We start from the raw sequence: 11,504 nt of genomic DNA, 5'->3' as shown, positions 1-11,504 counted from the left end.
CATGTCGATATAAATATGTTTGTGGGGTTCACCTTCTTAGTTATATAGAATAACCAAAGCTACAAGTGAATCGAGCCAAGCTAACGACCTAATTAGGGTTTCTATACTCTGTCATCGATCTCCCCTGGTATGAGAATCTCGTTTTATTTTTGGTCTTTTTCGTCTACTTCCCACGATCATGTTTGGGCAGACCAAGGGCTTGGCTTCACTACTGAGAAAAGGCTTACAGGTGGGCTTAAATTAGTGACGGGCGACTATTGGCACCTGCCACAACTATTTTGAAAAAGTTCCAGTAGCGGGTGGAATGAAGTATCGACCACTATTAAATGCTCAGTGGTGGTGGGCACTATTTTTGACCCGTCACTCCTAAGCTTTCACAGAATTAACCGTGGGACAGAAACAATGATGGTGGGTACTTTAGGGTTCCCGCCACTGAGTATCGACGTAGTTGTGGCGGGCAACTATTAGGGCCCGCAACTACAATATTTCGCTAACCCGCGTCAAACATTTTCGAAAAAATTCCGAATTAGCAGTGGCGGGTACCAATATCCGCCGGCCACAGGTCTTGAACATCAGGAAAGTGCTTGAACATATCATATTTATTAGCCGAGAATTGTCCCAAGCTTGAGTATGGCGCTTTCAGTGGTGTATATATATTCAACATAGAGAAAATTTTAAGTGGAAATGTTGTAAAAAAATAGTGTTATGTGGAAGGCGAGTGCCTCGTTCGGTGAATAGTGTCTAGTTTGTACATGAAGTGCGTCAAATTTTTGCTGTAATGCTCTCAATTTTTTATCACACCCTACAAGGGTCATATATGAGGATTTCTTGCTACCTCTTGAGCACTGCGTTGGTTTCCCTTGAAGAGGAAAGGGTGATGCAGCAAAGTAGCGTAAGTATTTCCCTCAGTTTTTGAGAACCAAGGTATCAATCCAGTAGGAGGCTACGCGTGAGTCCCTCGTACCTGCACAATACAAATAAAACCTCGCAACCAACGCGATAAGGGGTTGTCAATCCCTTCACGGTCACTTACGAGAGTGAGATCTGATAGATATGATAGGATAATATTTTTGGTATTTTTGTGATAAAGATGCAAAGTAAAATAAAAGCAAAGTAAAAAGCAAAGGAAATAACTAAGTGTTGGAAGATTAATATGATGAAGATAGACCCGGGGGCCATAGGTTTCACCTAGTGGCATCGGTCTCAACAAACACACCGCAAAAAGAAGATTACATCGAATAGATCTCCACGAGAAAGGGGGAGAACATTGTATTGAGATCCAAAAAGAGAGAAGAAGCCATCTAGCTACTAACTATGGACCCGAAGGTCTGAGGTAAACTACTCACACTTCATCGGAGAGGCTATGGTGTTGATGTAGAAGCCCTCCGTGATGGATGCCCTCTCCGGCGGAGCTCTGGAACAGGCCCCAAGATGGGAGATCTCGTGGGTACAGAAGGTTGCGGCGGTGGAATTAGGTTTTTGGCTCCGTATCTGATCATTTGGGGGTACGTAGGTATATATAGGAGGAAGGAGTACGTCGGTGGAGCAACAGGGGGCCCACGAGGGTGGAGGGCGCGCCCTGGGGGGTGGGCGTGCCCCCCTACTTCGTGGCTTCCTCTTTTGTTTCTTGACGTAGGGTCCAAGTCTCCCGGATCATAATCTTCCTAAAAACCACGTTCCCGAAGGTTTCATTCCGTTTGGACTCCGCTTGATATTCCTTTTCTGCGAAACGCTGAAATAGGCAAAAACAACAATTCTGGGCTGGGCCTTCGGTTAATAGGTTAGTCCCAAAAACAATATAAAAGTGAATAATAAAGCCCAATAATGTCCAAAACAGTAGATAATATAGCATGGAGCAATCAAAAATTATAGAGACGTTGGAGACGTATCAAGCATCCCCAAGCTTAATTCCTGCTCGTCCTCGAGTAGGTAAATGATAAAAAAGATAATTTTTGATGTGGAGTGCTACTTGGCATAATTTCAATGTAATTCTTCTTAATTGTGGTATGAATATTCAGATCCGAAAGATTCAAGATAAAAGTTCATATTGACATAAAAATAATAATACTTCAAGCCTACTAACTAAGAAATTATGTCTTCTCAAAATAACATGGCCAAAGAAAGTTCATCCCTACAAAATCATATAGTTTAGTCATGCTCCATTTTCGTCACAAAAGAATGCTCTCATCATGCACAACCCCGATGACAAGCCAAGCAATTATTTCATACTTTAGTAATCTCAAACCTATAAACTTTCACGCAATATATGAGCGCGAGCCATGGACATAGCACTATGGGTGGAATAGAATATGATGATGGGGGTTATGTGGAGAAGACTAAAAAGGAGAAAGTCTCACATCAACGAGGCTAATCAATGAGCTATGGAGATGCCCATCGATTGATGTTAATGCAAGGAGTAGGGATTGCCATGCAACGGATGCACTAGAGCTATAAATGTATGAAAGCTCAACAAAAGAAACTAAGTGGGTGTGCATCCAACTTGCTTGCTCACGAAGACCTAGGGCACTTGAGGAGGCCCATTGTTGGAATATACAAGCCAAGTTCTATAATGAAAAATTCCCACTAGTATATGAAAGTTACAAAACAAGAGACTCCTTATCATGAAGATTATGGTGCTACTTTGAAGCACAAGTGTGGCAAAGGATAGTAGCATTGTCCCTTCTCTCTTTTTCTCTCATTTTTTTGGGCCTTCTCTTTTTTTTATGGCCTTTCTCTCTCTCTTTTTTATTCCTCACTTGGGACAATGCTCTAGAAAATGATGATCATCACACTTCTATTTATTTACAACTCAATGATTACAACTCGATACTAGAACAAAGTATGACTCTATATGAATGCCTCCGGCGGTGTACCGGGATATGCAATGAATCAAGAGTGACATGTATGAAAGAATTATGAACGGTGGCTTTGCCACAAATACTATGTCAACTACATGATCATGCTAAGCAATATGACAATGATGAATGTGTCATGATAAACGGAATGGTGGAAAGTTGCATGGCAATATATCTCGGAATGGCTATGGAAATGCCATAATAGGTAGGTATGGTGGCTATTTTGAGGAAGATATAAGGAGGTTTATGTGTGAAAGAGCGTATCATATCACGGGGTTTGGATGCACCGGCGAAGTTTGCACCAACTCTCAATGTGAGAAAGGGCAATGCACGGTACCGAAGAGGCTATCAATGATGGAAGGGTGAGAGTGCGTATAATCCATGGACTCAACATTAGTCATAAAGAACTCACATACTTATTGCAAAAATCTACAAGTCATCAAAAACCAAGCACTACGCGCATGCTCCTAGGGGGATAGTTTGGTAGGAAAAGACCATCGCTCGTCCCCGACCGCCACTCATAAGGAGGACAATCAAAGAACACCTCATGTTTCCAATTTGTTACATAACGTTTACCATACATGCATGCTACGGGACTTGCAAACTTCAACACAAGCATTTCTCAAATTCACAAATACTCAACTAGCACGACTTTGATATTATTACCTCCATATCTCAAAACAATCATCAAGCATCAAACTTCTCTTAGTATTCAACACACTCATAAGAAAGTTTTTACTAATCTTGAATACCTAGCATATTAGGATTATTTAAGCAAATTACCATGCTATTTAAGACTCTCAAAATAATCTAAGTGAAGCATGAGAGATCAATAGTTTCTATAAAACAAATCCACCACCGTGCTCTAAAAGATATAAGTGCTAGAGCAAAACTATATAACTCAAAATATATAAGTGAAGCACAAAGAGTATTCTAATAATTTCCAAATCATGTATGGCTCTCTCAAAAGGTGTGTACAGCAAGGATGATTGTGGTAAACTAAAAAGCAAAGACTCAAATCATATAAGACGCTCCAAGCAAAACACATATCATGTGGTGAATAAAAATATAGCTCCAAGTAAAGTTACCGATGGAAGTAGACGAAAGAGGGGATGCCTTCCGGGGCATCCCCAAGCTTTGGCTTTTTGGTGTCCTTAGATTATCTTGGGGGTGCCATGGGCATCCCCAAGCTTAGGCTCTTGCCACTCCTTGTTCCATAATCCATCAAAAAATTTCACCCAAAACTTGAAAACTTCACAACACAAAACTCAACAGAAATCTCATGAGCTCCGTTAGCGAAAGAAAACAAAAGACCACTTCAAGGTACTGTAATGAACTCATTATTTATTTATATTGGTGTTAAACCTACTGTATTCCAACTTCTCTATGGTTTATAAACTATTTTATTAGCCATAGATTCATCAAAATAAGCAAACAACACACGAAAAACAGAATCTGTCAAAAACAGAACAGTCTGTAGTAATCTGTAACTAACGCAAACTTATGGAACTCCAAAAAATCAGCCAAAATAGGACTACCTAGAAAATTTGTTTATTGATAAGCAGAAATTGGAATCAATATTTTATCACGTAGGTATATATAGAAGGAAGGAGTACGTCGGTGGAGTAACAGGGGGACCCACGAGGGTGGAGGGCGCGCCCTGGGGGGGTGGGCGCGCCCCCCTACCTCGTGGCTTCCTCTTTTGTTTCTTGACATAGGGTCCAAGTCTCCCGGATCATAATCTTCCTAAAAATCACGTTCCCGAAGGTTTCATTCCGTTTGGACTCCGTTTGATATTCCTTTTTTGCGAAACTCTGAAATAGGCAAAAAACTGCAATTCTGGGCTGGGCCTCCGGTTAATAGGTTAGTCCCAAAAATAATATAAAAGTGAATAATAAAGCCCAATAATGTCCAAAACAGTAGAAAATATAACATGGAGCAATCAAAAATTATAGATACGTTGGAGACGTATCAATACCATGCCAAGTTTCATCCCATTTCGAGCTAGTTTGCACATTATTTGAAACTGAAGCGCTTTTGCCCTTTTTAATGGCCAGAAAATTAGTTAATGCTTCAAAAATAAGAAACAAACTCAAAAGGTAGCCATATTTGAGAATGGAGCATCCAATGGTGCATATTAATCATGAAAAAAGTTTGAAGTTGAAATAATGTAAAGAAATGGAGTTGTGTGTGGTTTCCGTCTGAAACACCGATACTTTGTCAGAGAGTGTTCAGTTCATACACGAAGTGCATCAAATTTTTTCCATAACGATCTTAAATTTCAATCACACCCTATAGGGGTCCTATGAAGACACCATGCCAAGTTTCATCCATTTTGAGCTTGTTTGCACGTTAACTGGAATCGAAGAGCGTTTTGCCATTTTTACTGGTGGGAAAATCAGTTAGTGCTTCAAAAATAGGAAACCAAATCGAAAAGTGGCAAAATATGAGTATGGAGATTCCAATGGTGTGTATTAATTATGAAAAAAGTTTGAAGTTGAAATTCTATAAAAAAAGATCAAGTTATGTGTGCAAGTTGGTGGTTTCCATTCGAAACCCTGACACTTCATCAGAGATTATTTAGTTCATACACGAAGTGCATCTAGTTTTATTGTAAATCTATCAAAAAAATTACCACACCCTACGCGGGTCCTATGAAGGCACCGAGCCAATTTTCATCCCTTTCCGAGCTTCTTTGCACATTCTTTTGAACCGAAGAGCTTTTTGCCCTTTTTAGTGGTCACAAAATCAGTTAAAGATTTGAAAATAGGAAACCAACTCAAAAGGTGGCCAAATTTGAGCATGGGGCTTCCAGTTGTGTGTATTAATCATGGAAAGTTTGAAGTTGAAATGATGTAAAAAAATTGGAGCTGTGGGTGGTTTCCGTTCAAAACCCTGACACTTCATCGGAGAGTGTTCAATTGTACACAAAGAGCACCAAATTTTTTCCGTAACGCTCTCAATTTTTTTACTACAGCATACAGGGGTCCTATGAAGGCACCATGCCAAGTTTCATCCCTTTCTAAGCTTGTTTGCACGTTATTTTGAACCATAGTATTTTTTCCTTTTTAGTAGCCAAAAAATATGTTAATGTTTCGGAAAATAGAAAAACAAATCCAAAGGTTGCCAAATTTTAGCATGGGGCTTCCAGTGGTGTGTATTAATCATGCGAAAAGTTTGAAGTTGAAATGATGTAAAAATGGAGTTGTCTATGGAAGTGGGTGGTTTCCGTTTGGAACCCTGACAGTTCGCCGGAGAGTGTTCAATTCGTACATGAAGTGCATCAAGATTTTGCCGTAATGTTCTTGATTTTTGACCACACCCTTCAAGGGTCCTATGAAGGCACCATTTAAAGTTCCGTCCCTTTCCAAGCTCGTTTGCATATTATTTTGAAACGAAGAGCTATTTGCCCTTTTTTTAGCGTCCGGAAAATCAGTCAATGCTTCAAAAATAGGAAAACAACTTAAAATGTTATAAAATCCGAGCATGGGAATTCCAATAGTGTGTATTAACCATGGAAAAAGTTTGAGGTTGAAATCCTATGTAGAATAGAAACGCATTTTGCCCTTTTCCAGCGTCGTTTGAATTTTCTAAATTTAAATGCCAATTTTCCTGAACTGCCGCACAACAAAAATTCATTTTTTATTAAGGTAATACCCAATCTTTTTGGTTGGTGCCAAAACCTTTGGGTGTGGCACCATGGGTTCACATTTTCCCCCAGTTTTTTCGGTCCTCTTCTAAAAATAAGTTGTTTTGGGCCCAAATGAAAAAAGAAGGGGGGAGAGAGAGAGAGCCCACCCTCTTCTCTCCCTCGCGTCAGCCTTCGCCGCCACCACCTTCTTCTTCTGATCCCGGCGGAGCCGCAACACTCTGATGGGACCACCTCCCTCCACTTGGTCCTACCCTCCAACTAGATTCATCGTGCACATCCTCCAAAGGCCACCCGTGACCCTCCTGTTGGGGAACGTAGTAATTTCAAAAAACTTCCTACGCACACGCAAGATCATGGTGATGCATAGCAACGAGAGGGGAGACTGTGTCCACGTACCCTCGTAGACCGAAACCGGAAGCGTTTTATCAACGTGGTTGATGTAGTCGTACGTCTTCACGATCCGACCGATCCAAGTACCGAACGCACGGCACCTCCAAGTTCAGCACACGTTCAGCTCGATGATGTCCCATGAACTCCGATCCAGCAGAGCTTCAAGGGAGAGTTCTGTCAGCACGACGGCGTGATGACGGTGATGATGATGCTACTGACGCAGGGCTTCGCCTAAGCACCGCTATGATATGACCGAGGTGGAGTATGGTGGAGGGGGCACCGCACACGGCTTGGAACAATCAACTTGTGTGTCCTAGGGTGCCCCTGCCCCCGTATATAAAGGAGCAAGGGGAGGCCGTCCGGCCACTCCAGGCGCGCCAAAGGGGGAGGAATCCTCCTCCTAGTAGGAGTAGGGTTCCTCCTTTCCTAGTCCTAGTAGGAGAGGGAAGGAAGGAGAGGGGGAGGAGAAGGAAAGAGGGGGCGCAACCCCTCCCCTAGTCCAATTCGGACTAGGCCCATGGGGGCGCGCGGCCAGCCCTCGTGGCTTCTCCTCTTTTTCCCCTAAAGCCCACTAAGGCCCATATGTACTCCCGTATTCCCGTAACTCCCCCGGTACTCCAAAAAATACCCGAATCACTCGCAACCTTTTCGATGTCTGAATATAGTCGTACAATATATCGATCTTTACGTCTCGACCATTTCGAGACTCCTCGTCATGTCCCTGATCTCATCCGGGACTCCGAACTACCTTCGGTACATCAAAACACATAAACTCATAATACCGATCATCACAGAACTTTAAGCGTGCGGACCCTACGGGTTCGAGAAATATGTAGACATGACCGAGACACGTTTTCGGTCAATAACCAATAGCGGAACCTGGATGCTCATATTGGCTCCCGCATATTCTACGAAGATCTTTATCGGTCAAACCGCATAACAACATACGTTGTTCCCTTTGTCATTGGTATGTTACTTGCCCGAGATTCGATCGTCGGTATATCAATACCTAGTTCAATCTCGTTACCGGCAAGTCTCTTTACTCATTCCGTAATGCATCATCCCGCAACTAACTCATTAGTCACATTGCTTGCAAGGCTTATAGTGATGTGCATTACCGAGAGGGCCCAGAGATACCTCTCCGACAATCGGAGTGACAAATCCTAATCTCGATCTATGCCAACTCAACAAGTACCATCGAAGACACCTGTAGAGCACCTTTATAATCACCCAGTTACGTTGTGACGTTTGGTAGCACACAAAGTGTTGCTCCGGTATTCGGGAGTTGCATAATCTCATAGTCATAGGAACATGTATAAGCCATGAAGAAAGCAATATCAACATACTAAACGATCAAGCGCTAAGCTAACGGAATGGGTCAAGTCAATCACATCATTCTCTAATGATGTGATCCCGTTAATCAAATTACAACTCATGTCTATGGCTAGGAAACTTAACCATCTTTGATTCAACGAGCTAGTCAAGTAGAGGCATACTAGTGACACTCTGTTTGTCTATGTATTCACACATGTACTATGTTTCCGGTTAATACAATTCTAGCATGAATAATAAAAATTTATCATGAAATAAGGAAATAAATAATAACTTTATTATTGCATCTAGGGCATATTTCCTTCAGTCTCCCACTTGCACTAGAGTCAATAATCTAGTTCACATCGCTATGTGATTTAACACTAATAGTTCACATCATCATGTGATTAACACCCATAGTTCACATCGTCATGTGACCAATACCCAAAGGGTTTACTAGAGTCAATAATCTAGTTCACATTGCTATGTGATTAACATGCATAGAGTACTAAGGTGTGATCATGTTTTGCTTGTGAGAGAAGTTTAGTCAACGGGTCTGCCACATTCAGAGCCGTATGTATTTTGCAAATATTCTATGTCTACAATGCTATGCACGGAGCTACTCTAGCTAAATGCTCCCACTTTCCATATGTATCCAGATCGAGACTCAGAGTCATCTAGATCGGTGTCAAATCTTGCATCGACGTAACTCTGTACGACGATCTCTTTATCACCTCCATAATCGAGAAACAATTCCTTAGTCCTCTAAGGATAATTTTGACCAATGTCCAGTGATCTACTCTTAAATCACTATTGTACTCCCTTGCCAAAATCAGGGCAGGGTATACAATAGGTCTGGTACATATCATGGCATACTTTATAGAACCTATGGCTGAGGCATAGGGAATGACTTTCATTCTCTCTCTATCTTCTGCTGTGGCCGGGCTTTGAGTCTTACTCAACTTCACACCTAGCAACACAGGCAAGAACTCCTTCTTTGACTTGTTCCATTTTGAACTACTTCAAAATCTTGTCAAGGTATGTACTCATGGAAAAATCTTATCAAGCATCTTGATCTATCTCTATAGATCTTGATGCTCAATGTGTAAGCAGCTTCACCGAGGTCCTTCTTTGAAAAACTCCTTTCAAACATTCCTTTATGCTTTCCAGAAAATTCTACATCATTTCCGATCAACAATATGTCACTCACATATACTTGTCAGAAAGGTTGTAGTGCTCCCACTCACTTTTTGTAAATACAGGCTTCACCGCAAGTTTGTATAAAACTATATGCTTTGATCAACTCATCAAAGCGTATATTCCAACTCCGAGATGCTTGCACCAGTCCATAGATGGATCGCTGGAGCTTGCACACTTTGTTAGCACCTTTAGGATTGACAAAACCTTCTTGTTGTATCATATACAACTCTTCTTTAAGAAATCCTTTAAGGAATGCAGTTTTTACATCCATTTGCTAAATTTCATCAAATGTGGCAATTGCTAACATGATTCGAACAGACTTAAGCATCGCTACGAGTGAGAAAATCTCATCGCAGTCAACACCTTGAACTTGTCGAAAACCTTTTTGCGACAGTTCGAGCTTTGTAGACAGTAACACTACTATCAGCGTCCGTCTTCATCTTGAAGATCCATTTATTCTCAATGGCTTGCCGATCATCGGGCAATTCCACCAAAGTCCATACTTTGTTTTTATACATGGATCCTATCTCGGATTTCATGGCCTCAAGCCATTTTGCGGAATCTGGGCTCATCATCGCTTCCTCATAGTTTGCAGGTTCGTCATGGTCTAGTAACATGACTTCCAGAATAGGATTACCGTACCACTCTGGTGCGGATCTTACTCTGGTTGACCTACGAGGTTCGGTAGTTACTCGATCTGAAGTTTCATGATCATCATCATTAACTTCCTCACTAATTCGTGTAGGCATCACTGGAACTGATTTCAGTGATGAGCTACTTTCCAATTCGAGAGAAGGTACAATTACCTCATCAAGTTCTACTTTCCTCCCACTCACTTCTTTCGAGAGAAACTCCTTCTCTAGAAAGAATCCATTCTCAGCAATGAATATCTTGCCTTCGGATCTGTGATAGAAGGTGTACCCAACAATTTCTTTTGGGTATCCTATGAAGATTTACTTCTCCGATTTGGGTTCGAGCTTATCATGTTGAAAACTTTTTCACATAAGCATCGCAGTCCCAAACTTTAAGAAACGACAGCTTAGGTTTCTCGCCAAACCACAGTTCATACGGTGTCATCTCCATGAATTTAGATGGTGCCCTATTTAACGTGAATGTAGCTGTCTCTAATGCATAACCCCAAAACGATAGTGGTAGATCGGTAAGAGACATCATAGATCGCACCATATCTAATAAAGTACGGTTACGACGTTCGGACACACCATTACACTATGGTGTTCCTGGTGGCGTGAGTAGTGAAACTATTTCACATTGTTTTAACTGAAGGCCAAACTCGTAACTCAAATATTTTACCTCTGCGATCATATTGTAGAAACTTTTATTTTCTTGTTACGATGATTCTCCACTTCACTCTGAAAATCTTTGAACTTTTCAAATGTTTTAGACTTGTGTTTCATCAAGTAGATATACCCATATCTGCTCAAATCATCTGTGAAGGTCAGAAAATAACGATACTTGCCGCGAGCCTTAACACTCATCGGACCGCATACATCAGTATGTATTATTTCCAATAAGTCAGTTGCTCGCTCCATTGTTCTGGAGAACGGAGTCTTAGTCATCTTGCCCATGAGGCATGGTTTGCAAGCATCAAGTGATTCATAATCAAGTGATTCCAAAAGTCCATCAGCATGGAGTTTCTTCATGCGCTTTACACCAATATGACCTAAACGGCAGTGCCACAAATAAGTTGCACTATCATTATTAACTTTGCATCTTTTGGCTTCAATATCATGAATATGTGTATCACTACGATCGAGATCCAACAAACCATTTTCATTGGGTGTATGACCATAGAAGGTTTTATTCATGTAAACAAAACAACAATTATTCTCTAACTTAAATGAATAACCGTATTGCAATAAACATGATCCAATCATATTCATGCTTAACGCAAACACCAAATAACATTTATTTTAGGTTCAATACTAATCCCGAAAGTATGGGGAGTGTGCGATGATGATCATATCAATCTTGGACCACTTCCAATACACATCGTCACTTCACCCTTAACTAGTCTCTGTTCATTCTGCAACTCCCGTTTCGAGTTACTACTCTTAGCAACTGAGCCGGTATCAAAT

This window comes from Aegilops tauschii, chromosome 3 (assembly GCF_002575655.3).
Source record: "Aegilops tauschii subsp. strangulata cultivar AL8/78 chromosome 3, Aet v6.0, whole genome shotgun sequence".
Taxonomy (NCBI): domain Eukaryota; kingdom Viridiplantae; phylum Streptophyta; class Magnoliopsida; order Poales; family Poaceae; genus Aegilops; species Aegilops tauschii.
Note: the sequence above shows the minus strand (reverse complement) of the source record.